General features: G+C 40.1%; 1 long non-coding RNA gene across 1 annotated transcript in view; it reads right to left on the reverse strand.

Annotated features, from left to right (window-relative positions):
• The window catches only part of LOC127007668 (uncharacterized), an 86225-nt gene that overhangs the window by 31339 nt on the left and 42386 nt on the right, over positions 1 to 12500 (reverse strand). The window contains exon 2 of the long non-coding RNA XR_007760335.1: positions 651 to 677. This is a non-coding gene — a long non-coding RNA (uncharacterized LOC127007668). The remainder of the gene's footprint in view (positions 1 to 650; positions 678 to 12500) is intronic.

Consider the following 12500-nt stretch of genomic DNA (forward strand, 5'->3'; position numbering starts at 1 on the left):
AGGTAAATGCAGTTGAAAGCGTCCTTGGGAACCTGTGTGTGTGTGTGTGTGTGTGTGTGTGTGTGTGTGTAAAAACGTTTTTTATTTGTAAAATCTCACTATTCTTTCGCGTTTGTGTGTTGCATTTTTGTGTTCATCAATCGTTGTAATAGTGTCCTCTCTCTCTCTCTCCCCACCCTGACCCGGCCACCTTCTTTACAAATCCTGTCATGTCCTCGTTTTAGGCTCGTTTCTTCCTACAGTTGCAAACAGAACGAAAAATTAAGACGAAAAGTTTTCTAAATTAATACTGTGACAATAACGACGAGGAAACTTTCACGTGAAGATAAAATAGATTAATGTGTTTGTTGCAGTAACTAAGACGAGACACGGACAGAGAACTAAGAGAACAGACCTGCCTCCGCATGGAATGAAGATATTATTCTGAATTTGTATCTCGATAAGATAACAACAACAAAACATATGAGGCGATGCACTTCGGCTAAAAGTAGATTGCGAGAAAATACACAAATAACAAGATATATAGAATGAGGTGTCTTTCACACACACACACACACACACACACACACACACACACACACACACACACACTTCACACACATACAAGCATTATATACTTAAATACAACATGTTATACTTATATCACCTACTTGGCCATTGCGTAGGACGTCTCGTAACTGAAAGAAAAAAAGAAAAACGGGTTTAATGAACACGGTAATCTAAATCAATAAGGGTAGCAGGGAGGTCTTTATTCTCTAAATTTAAGTTAAATGTTTAGTATTTTTTTAAGAATCTAAACGCAAGAGGAAAGATAACCACTAAACAGACGTATAGGTAATTCTCTTAAAGAAAAGTGGAAAAACTCATAAATAGGATACGAGCTATACTTTTTTACAATAAACAGCTCAAGGGAAAATAAAAGCTCAGCATTGTTCCTATAAAAACAAATAGAAAAGAACGGCCAAAGGAGAGATCAATCCGGTTGGAGAGGTGTTTTCATACTCAAGAGGAAATAAAAAGGGAGGAAGGCTGTTCCAGAGTTCCCTAGCGAGAGAGATGAAAGAATGAAGATGCTGGTTAACTCTTGCAAAAAGGGATTTGGATAGCATACAGGCGAGCTAAATTAGAAAGTCGTGTGCAACGAGGCCGCGGGGTGGGTGGGGGAGGGTGGGGTGGGGGGGCAGGGGCATGTAGTCAGAATGTTCAGAGCAGTCAGCATGAAAATAAAGATAGATGATAGAGATTGTAAAGGCTTAGAGATTGCGAGAGCTACGTTCGCCTCCAATGCCGAAGGTTCAGTATAGAAAATGATAGGTATCTGAGGAAGTGGGAAGGCAAACACTTGCTAACTTCACCTTAGGTTTATTAAATAAGTTAATAACACTGACATAACTCCTCCAACACGTACAGTAATCTAACCGTCTAGCATCCTCTCCACTCACAATGATAGTACCTAAATAGTAATCACATTACAGGCAGCTAAGAAAAGAGCACGAATAATCACGGGAGAGGAATGATAGAGAAGGTTAGACTTACCTGGTGCGGAGTCGTATACACGGAAGTCAATCAGGACAACCGAGGAACACTGTGCACACAATCACCACAAAGGTGTACAAACATCAACAATGAACTTCCCCAAACACGTGACAGTGATACAACCGTCTATTAAACCTCACCATAGTAGTTCAGGTATAGCAACATCACAGCCTTTAGGCCAACACTGTGGGGAGGTTAAATATAACGAGGTTAAAGATCATCTGGTGTGGGGTCGTGACAGTAGCACAGATGTAACGTAGCACAGCTCAAGACGAGACCAGAGGCGGCAGAATAAGAGTTCCGTCCCCTCTCTATACAGCGGCTTGAACAGGCAGAGAGAGAATCACTTCAGCCCACGAAAGTGATGTCTTCTAAATGAGGACCTCAGCGGAGTGGAGTAGATGTATGTTGCCGGCGGAAGGCTGGAAGTCACTGCGGATATTAACAGACGGAGATCAGTCAACACCACCGATTCTCCTCGCGGGTTCGAAGCGGGCATCGGCAACTTACGTGAAGCATCACGCGTGGATAAGTGTTTAGCTACGGTGGGGTGATGTTCCTGCGCACACAGAAACACACACACACACACACACACACAGTTATGTGAGGGTTGCCGGCGGCCCTTACAGAGATGTAACTTTGCGTCGGAATCTGAGAAGCAGAAGACTATAAAGTAAGATAAGACAATTTGATGGGACTAAGAGCCTTTACTTTGTCCGAAAGGGCTGTGTGTGGATCCTCCCCTCCCCCTACACACATGGGATGCATAATTTATTCAAGGGTGGCCAAGGCCCTCGTATATGGACAGAATACGGGAAGGGAAAGAAGTGATGGAAATGATACAGAACGCCTAACGTCAAGGAAGTTGGTTTGGGCAAAAGAGGAGACATGAAGTTTCCAATTGAGATTCTGAGTTAAGGATAGGCCGATAATGTTTACTGTAGAAGAATGGAACAGCTGTGCGTTGTCAAAACATAGCGGGTAGGTGTCGGAAGATTTTGTCGAGTTGAAAGCTGGAGAAACTGAGTTTCTCAGTCAGTGGGGACACTAGTTCCTTCTGCCCCAATCGGAAATGATGGCAAGGTCAGAGTTTTAGCGTTTTGAAGCGTCCAACCTTGAGTCCTGTAATTCGGGTTGCGAAGGTCTTCTGTTAAAAGAAGTTGAATAATGCAGAATAGTCATCAGCGTAAGAGTGAATACACATTTTTTAATGTAAAAAAAACATTAATGAAATAAAGAGGAAAACTGAGGAAAGTAGTATGAAATAATTTTAAAATCTTGAAGAATTTTTAATGATATTTCATCCAAGCATCCTCCTTTGCAGGTAGACTTGGCGAAAGAACACCACATACACCTGCTAATGACGGGCAGGTATGTGTGTGTGTGTGTGTGTGTGTGTGTGTGTGTGTACATATATCTAGTGAATTCTCTCTCTCTCTCTCTCTCTCTCTCTCTCTCTCTCTCTCTCTCTCTCTCTCTCTCTCAATAATTTTGGATCTCCAAAATTTCCATAGTACTGTGACTTTTACCCAGGCCATGCATGATGCATTACTTAGATTGTCTATTCCTCTTCTTCCACCTTAAACAACTTCCTTTTCTCCTGTTACTCTTCCTCGCTCTCCTTCACCTCTGCAATGACCTCTACCTCTTCCTCCTTCTTCTAGTAACGTCTAACTGCCACCGTCCATCAAAACATCGCCTCGTCACCCCGTCTTCGACCCCACAAAGATGCACAGTCGAACTTAACGAAGCGACAGGCTCGTTAACCATTGCCTTAACAGATTACAGATGAGCTCACATTGACGACCTGGCGGCGAGAGAGAGAGAGAGAGAGAGAGAGAGAGAGAGAGAGAGAGAGAGAGAGAGAGAGAGAGAGAGAGAGAGAGAGAGAGAGAGAGAGAGAGAGAGAGAGAGAGAGAGAGAGAGAGAGAGAGAGAATGGAGATTAAGAGGGTGCAGAAGTCGTACATCGATTTATTTCTTCCTTACGGTACAGCAGACGGGCAGCAAGACAAAAGAACAGTCTCAACACTCTGCTTCAGTAAAAAGCGACAGAGGTAGATGCGAATAATGACGACGGAAATTATTAAGGAGAAAGATTAATAGCACATTTATTACAAAGCAATGTGGTCAAGCTCCGCAGTGAGCTTGTTGTATTTAGGAATAAAACCATATAAAAGATATTTTCGTAAGATATTTCCTTGCTTATTTTCGGAAGATATGTCAGTCAGTTTTATATATATTTGGTAACGGACTATAATACAGATAGACAGGCAGACATGCCCTCCACGCTACGGGAGAGGCGGGCGATAATAAAAAATGCAACGTGTGAAAAGTTTCATTTCTGATAAAAAAATATTCGATAAAACGAAGTCGAGAAGTTTAGCAAAAAACTAAAGTTTTCGAACTATGGCGTGATGAATTTGTTGCAGAGCCAGGCTGTCAGCCAACCATCAAGCTTGTTAGACATAGCCAATCAATTAGTCAGCCAGGCAGTCAGCTACCGAAACGGTCAGCCAGCCAGCTTGTCATCACGACTTAACTTTTACTTTTTTTTTTTAACAAGACGTGACAACACACCGAACCTGTGATTGAGAAATTAATGCCTTAAGGGTCCTAGAACCCTTGCCTGCTTTTTCGGCCCACCCACACGGTGATAATTAGAACAGAAAAACGTGCGTGTAAAACATAATAAGGCCGTTTTAAAGAGAAGGCGTTAAAATGAATGAGAAATAATGTAACCCTCATACGTGACGAGGTAAAACGTGAAACAAAATATGTGAAATAAGTATGCGTATACGTGAAGCGGTGAGGCGGTCAACGAGTGGTCAGTATGTGGGAGTGGTGAGCCTGAGAATCTAGGTCGAGTCCCAACGATGCGCGTTGATTATTTGCATCCATTGCCAAGTGGCGGAAGATTACCCACACGGTGTCCAGTTCTTCAGTCAACCCTAACTCAGTGGAGCACCGGGGGAAGGCATGGGCCAAGCAAAAATCATAAACCACGGTAGCCACTACGAATAAGATTCGCTTGCTCCATTAAAGGGCAGGGGATTTCCAAAGGACCCCTAAAACTTGCAGTGGTTACCAACCAGGGGTCCATGGACATCGGGAGGTCCATGGAAGAATTTCAAGGGGTCCATAGATATTCTAATTATTTTAAAATCTATTGTACTGGAATTAGGAGACATGCGGCTCGGAATAAAATTCATACTACTGTACACAATTCTTAAAACTGAATACTTAACTGCTAAAACTACTCTGCATTAGCTAACCGTACCAGGGATGTCAAACTCACGGCCCATGTGGCAAATTTGGCCCTTGGGATGGTCATGAGTGGCCCGCTTAACATATTTCGCTGTAGGTGTCAACAGGAGAATAAGTGACTGGAAAAGGGGGAACAGGACAAAAAAAGGTTGGGAACCTCTTGCCCTAAAGAGACTAACACAGTAATGTATCACAGAAACAATATACAAGTGAAACAATTAAACTGAACAAATCATAGATGAAACAGGAAACTCGTACTAAATTTAGTGAATCAGCATCATATATGAATATAAGTAAAGCAATAGAGCGTATGAATAAAATCGAATGAAACATAACTGTGAAGTAAAATGACACGCATGAGTGAAACTGCATCAATTTCTAACAGAAAAGTGAAACAAACTTATTCTGATAATCAATAAAGGATTAGATAATCGAAGCAACGGAACTACCTAGAATGAAAAGAAGCAAACGAAACTAATGAACATAAAAAAAAAGGCAAGCAAAACAAAATAAAGACACGCTGCCTTAACCTCCACATGTATTAGGTGCTCTCTTCCTCCCCGTTCCTCCCCGCGACACACCCAAACCTTGATTTTTTTTTGTTTTAATCAAGGGTATAGTAGAGGAAGTGGATTAATGATGAAAGTACAGGTGCGGGAGAATGAAAGACAGTAGGAGTGTTCAGTTGTATGGTGTAGGTTCTTTAGTTGTTCTGGTGTAGTTATTGTTTATCGGGCACCTTATTTGTATACCCACGGTGTGGTGTCGTCAGACATCCTGTATCGTGAGACATCCCATCATCTGTACATACATGAATTTCGACACGATACCGTGTCTTTTGTCGATTGCTTGTCGGGATCTGTCCCACCCAAGTTTATTTATATTATAAAAGCAAATGATGACGTATGTATGTATATAACTAAGATATGAACAATCACTCTTCTTGTTGTGACCTGTTCCGCTTTGCATCGCTTATTAGTTCCTCCTTGGTACTTTTTTACAACTAGGTGCTTCACTTAGTTACTCTGTGATAGGAAAGATTGGGTTTCGCCATGCGCAGATCAGGATGGGATGTCTCACGATACGGAATGGCAGACGATACCACACCGGCGTGTTGTGTGTGTGTGTGTGTGTGTGTGTGTGTGTGTGTGTGTGTGTGTGTTTGATATGTTTGTTTGTAGAGAGCTAAGCTAACCTATGGTGTCACTTTTGTAAAGTGATGTATGGGAGGTTGTTCTCGTAGTGACTTAAAGCTGCGCGGGAGCCAGGGATGGACCAAGTTCGTGCTGCCGTCCAGCTCCTTGAGATAGTCAGTCTTCCTCCCCTCTCTTGCCTCGCCCCGCCCTTAAGCCCCTCATTGCTCCGTGTAAGTTTCGTTTCTCTACTCATTAATAATTCAAACATTTACTTGAAAAAGGAGCGAATATTATAGTGGGTTAAGATCAAAGGTAAAGTTGTGGCGGAGGAGGAGCAGGAAGACGAGACAGAGGAGAAACAGGAAGACGACGAGTGGAGAAAAGGAGGAAATTAATTAAGAGAACAGAAATTATTTGATAAGTTTATTATTTATGCACTTTCTCAGTAAACAAAGAAATATAACAAACTCTCGGGAGGGAAGGAGTGAGGGATGGAGGGAGGAATAGAGAGGGGAAGGATGAATGGAAGATACTCAGTTAAGGGAAGAATGGTGGAATGACAACATATGAAGTCCTCCTCACTTACAGAGAGAGAGAGAGAGAGAGAGAGAGAGAGAGAGAGAGAGAGAGAGAGAGAGAGAGAGAGAGAGAGAGAGGGGTGGGGGTGATGGAATGGACTTCCAGTTCCATTATTACAGGCGCCATGGTGACTGTCGCTCCTCCTCCTCCTCTTCCCCCTCCTCCTCCTCCTCCCCCACCTCTTCTGTCTCTTTCTCCTTCGTCTTTTCTGACTCAAACTTATCTCCTTGTAGCACCTTCTCCTTTAACAACTATAGTAAGCTCTTGGTCCCGGGAACTCCTACCACTGTTCCTTAGATAGATCTGCCAGCCGCGCCATCCACCTTCGCTGCTCCCCAAAGGCTTCACTGTAACACTTGCATGGGGGACACACACAGTCGAGTTCTCCATCTTGGCCGAGGGTGGCACGAAAGTAAACATACATATACATAATTACACACACACACACACACACACACACACACACACACACACACACACACACACACCTCCCCCACACATAAACAAATAATGTACTCGCGGAAGCGGAGCTCCGTAGTGCAGTGGTCAGAGCTCTCGCCTCTCACCCAGCAGTGAATGGGTACCGGGTGTCTCGCCTCCCAGGTGTGTATGGGTAAAGTTTATTGCCATCCCCAAATTACATAAACATGTTAGACCGAAAACAAATAATAACGGCACGGTCTGTCGAGCCGAGGCTCCTAGACAGGCAGGTTTATGCATCTATTTACATATATTACATACAGGCAACCTAAGTATACCTATATATATATATATATATATATATATATATATATATATATATATATATATATATATATATATATATATATATATATATATATATATATATATATATATATATATAAGATTTTATATTAGATTGTAACTATTTACAGAGCATTCCTTTTACAGTTAATTAAAAAAAAAATGAAAGCCTGTTATTATTATACATAGAATTTCACTAATTTTGCTGAGCACGTAAGTAAACTTTTAGTTTATTTTTAAAAAGTAAATAAATTGGTACAAATTAAATTTTTCATATTTTCTGGTATTGTGTTCCATACTAAAGGACCATAATACATAATGCTGTTTTTAAAAATAAGTGTTGTGTTTAAAGCGTAGACATAGTAGGTTGTTGTTATTAGTTCTAGGCCAACTCGAAGTGTTCATTAAGCTAAAGATATCTGTGTTAGAATTTTTGATAGTTCTAAATACTAACAGTAATGAAAAATAATTGTGGATAGAATTTATGTTCAACTAGACGCATAGCACTCGGAGAGTGCACACCTCTGCCAAAGATCGTCCTGCAAATTGGTATGGGCATTAACTGTGATGCTATGCATCATATGGAATAATTTGTTTCGAAATTTGATGAAGTTCTATTTTTTTGTGGAAACTTTGACCTTGGGCGAACTTTTCGAGGTCAAGGTCAAAAGTCAAGGTCAAGGCCATGCAAGGTGCATCATATGGAGGCATTTGTTTCGAAATTTGATGAAATTCAATTTTTTGGGGAAACTTTGACCTTGGGCGAACTTTTCGAGGTCAAGGTCAAAGGTCAAGGTCAAGGCCATGCAAGGTGCGTCTTTCCATGAACTGAACTATGAACCAAGTCTGAAGTATCTACGATGCCGAGAACCGAAGTTATGGCCAATCTGACGTTTTGTGCGACCTTGACCTTGAGCTTCGACCTTTGACATAACAAAAAATAATGGGTTCTATTCTGGATGGACACGATGCTTTCCTGAAAGCATTTGTTTCGAAATTTGAGGAAATTCTATTTTTTTGGAAAATTGTTCCTGGGCGAACTTTTCGAGATCAAGGTCAAAGGTCAAAGTCAATGCCATGCAAGGTGTGTCTTTCCATGAGCTAATATTTGAACCAAGTTTGAAGTCTCTACGATGACGATAACCGAAGTTATGGCCAATCTGACGTTTTGTGCGACCTTGACCTTTGGCATCAAAAAATTAATGGATTCTATTCTGGATGGACACGAAGCTTCCCTGAAAAATTGGTTGAGATATCCGCAAAATTGCGCACAGGAGACTGTTAACGAACAAATAAACAAATAAATAAATAAATAAACATACTTACCGGACCGAAAATATACCCCCTCCAACTTCGTTGGCGGAGGTAATAAACATAATGACCGGACCGAAAATATAACCTCCTCAAACTTCGTTGGCAGAGGTAATAAGTTATAATTTGAATATATATTGAAAGTAGATTCGATATTTTTTAATGAAAAATCTGCATCTGAAAATTTTCTTTTGTGCAATTATTAAATTGTTGAGAAAAGAGGGCCAGGTGCATCCCCACAAAGATATACTATAAATAATATGCGGGTAATATAGTAGAGTGTAATAAATACAAATCATGGCTTCAGTTGTCAGTTCATGTCTAATTCTATATAAAATACCACAAATTCTAGAAAGCTCGACACATACTTCTTTAATATGCTGTTTCCAGTTTAATTGTTCGTCTATGTGAACAACAATAAATTTTATGCAAGTTACTCTCTCTATTAACTCAATTTCCAGCATTATAGCGGGGGGGCTCCACTCACACAGCTCTCTTGGACAGAGTGGAGTCTAAGGCTCTTCGTCTCATCAGCTCTCCTCCTCTTACTGATAGTCTTCTACCTCTTAATTTCCGCCGCCATGTTGCCTCTCTTTCTATCTTCTATCGATATTTTCATGCTGACTGCTCTTCTGAACTTGCTAACTGCATGCCTCCCCCCCTCCCGCGGCCCCGCTGCACGCGACTTTCTACTCATGCTCATCCCTATACTGTCCAAACCCCTTATGCAAGAGTTAACCAGCATCTTCACTCTTTCATCCCTCACGCTGGTAAATTCTGGAACAATCTTCCTTCTTCTGTATTTCCTCCTGCCTACGACTTGAACTCTTTCAAGAGAAGGGTGTCTGGACACCTCCCGAAATTGATCTCTCTTTCGGCCACCTCTTTAGATTATTTTTGTGAGCAGCGAGTAGCGGGCTTTTTTTTTTATTATTGTTTACTTTTTTTGTGCCCTTGAGCTGTCTCCTTTGTTGTAAAAAAAAAAAGCTATTATTAACAAAGCGGTTCTGAAAAAGAAAATGTAATTCGTCTTGGTAGCAGTGAGTTTGAGATGGATTTAATTAATCCAACTGCACAAGGAAAATAATTATGAACATAGGTGTGTTTGTTCTTATCTGCATATATTGTAAATTTGAACTTGAAGCTAGCAAAAGTTATGTCATTAATGAGTATTAAGAACAAAACTGGACCCAAAACAGAACCTTGAGGAACACCCGTAGAAATAAGCTTGTTACAGGAGTATTTATCCTGTTACTGGGGTAGCTTCTAAGGAGTTGTAGTGGTTGACCTCTAATGCCAAAATCTTGTAATTTACTAAGAAGTATTTGGTGTTTTAAAGAGTCAAAAGTTTTCGATATGTCAAGAAATAGCCCAATAACATAATACTTGTCATCAAGAAACTTATTAGCATTAGAGATAAACTGAAGAATTGCTGTTTCAGTAGAACGACCAGCCCTAAGGCCGTGTTGATAAGTTACTGATTTTCTAAATAGTTCATTAGACGATGTGCTATAATTTGTTCGGGTATTTTACTAATTGCTGGTAGAATAGATATACTGTAGGTCGATAATTATTGATATCTGCCCTGTTTCCTGATTTGTAGTGGAGAATAACTTTAGCTATTTTGAGTTTTTCAGGAAAAAATTCCCGTTCTTATAGACAGGTTGAAAATGTGTAGTAGAGGAACTGATAATAAGAATGATGAGTATTTAAGAACCGTAGAGGATATAATCGTCCACTCCAGAAGCAGCAGATTTCTGAGATGTTAAATGTTGTTCTATCTCTTTACGATTTGTTGGCATTAAGTACAGAGATAAGACAGGAGAGTTACGTAGATACTTGGTAAAATTATCACTAGCACTTTTAGTTGCGGTGTCTTTTCCTATTCTTAAAATAAGTTATTATTAAATTTATCAGATATGACAGTGCATGATGGCTTTAATTCTATTTGATAGGCCGAGTCTCTGTTTGTAGATCTACCAAGTAAATTGTTTATTGTGTTCCAGTGTGCTTTAGGATTGCCTTGATTAGATTGCAGTTGATCTTTGTAAAATTTGTTTTTTGCTTATCTTACCGTGGAGGTTAGGTTATTTCGATATTTTCAGTATGTTTCTCTATAGGTTAAGGGCCATTTCTTGGCTAGTCTTTCCAGTTTATTTCTTTCTCCAATGCATTTTTTTAAGGCTGGAGTGATATGGGAGCAAATGTCAATTTTGGGAGTTGAACGAATTCTCTTAATTGAAAAGTGTTTTTGATATCGGCTGTCGATAGTACAGTGAAAAAAGCTGTACGATTGATTTGTGCATTTACTTTGTAAGACATCATTCCAGTTTTCTAGAGCAAGTTCATTATTGAAGTTTTCTAAGACTGCGTCTTAGTAAATTATAATCTCTTTATATATACATTTATTATCCTGAAGGGGAGTAAAATCAAACTGGGAAATTATTGGAAAATGGTCGGATATATCAGTTTCAATTATGAGGTTATTGACATTTGTTTCTACCTGTGTACTCCATAATGTGGTCTATCAGAGTTGCAGTGTTGTCAGTTACTCTAGTTGGCCTTGTGATTAATGGAAATAGAGAGAATGAGTACATTAAAGTAATTAAATCGTGAACAGAATTATCACAGTAAGACAATAAATCCAGGTTAAAGTCTCCCAGGGCATATATACCTTCATATTTCTTATCACTTGCTAGTGTTAGAATATTCTCCACTCACACAGCTCTTCTGGACAGAGTGGAGTCTAAGGCTCTTCGTCTCATCAGCTCCCCTCCTCCTACTGATAGTCTTCTACCTCTTAAATTCCGCCGCAATGTTGCCTCTCTTTCTATCTTCTATCGATATTTCCACGCTGACTGCTCTTCTGAACTTGCTAACTGCATGCCTCCCCCCCTCCCGCGGCCCCGCTGCACACGACTTTCTACTCATGCTCATCCCTATATTGTCCAAACCCCTTATGCAAGAGTTAACCAGCTTCTTCACTCTTTCATCCCTCACGCTGGTAAACTCTGGAACAATCTTCCTTCATCTGTATTTCCTCCTTCCTACGACTTGAACTCTTTCAAAAGGAGGGTATCAGGACACCTCTCCTCCCGAAATTAACCTTTCTTTCGGCCTCCTCTTTTGATTATTTTTGGGGAGCAGCGAGTAGCGGGCTTTTTTATCATTGTTTTATTTTTTTGTGTGCCCTTGAGCTGTCTCCTTTGTTGTAAAAAAAAAATCATTAAATGGGTGAAACATACATTAGTATCACCACTGGGGTCGTCTATATATACATAAACATAAATATAACTTACTCAAAAACTTAATTTCAACTCCTAGACATTCTAAGGAGTTATTTATTAATGAAAACTGATCAGATCCTGTAGAATGATATGGGTGTGTTGTAAAGCACCAGCCGTACCCAAAGAACCGCTTCCTGAGCTTCATCCATGCACAATCGGGGAGGGTACAGGCTAGTGCTCGCGAGTCAACCACGTGATCAGACTACGGTGAATAAATGATACAAACACGCACACAGACCCAAATACACACAAATACTTGTAATGTAAAAACATCAAAATTCTGCTATAATTCCTTTCCCTGAGTTTCTCCTGACGCTCTCTTAGCCTCGAGTACACCTTTCCTCTCCTATGAAGTAGTTATTGCAGAACACAGTCGAACACAACCTGATGAAATTGGCGCGTGGGAGCTCATACTTCCCAATGGCACGAGCAAAGCGATGAGGTACTTTATAAAGTTTTTCATTTCTGGTAATTTTGCTGTTGGTTTATGTAATAAAACACTTATGTGGATCATTTTTACTACTATTACTATTACTTTTACTACTACTACTACTACTACTACTACTAATAATAATAATAATAATAATAATAATAATAATAATAGTAATAATAATAATAAT

Source organism: Eriocheir sinensis, chromosome 4 (assembly GCF_024679095.1).
Source record: "Eriocheir sinensis breed Jianghai 21 chromosome 4, ASM2467909v1, whole genome shotgun sequence".
In the NCBI taxonomy this organism is placed as follows: Eukaryota; Metazoa; Arthropoda; class Malacostraca; order Decapoda; family Varunidae; genus Eriocheir; species Eriocheir sinensis.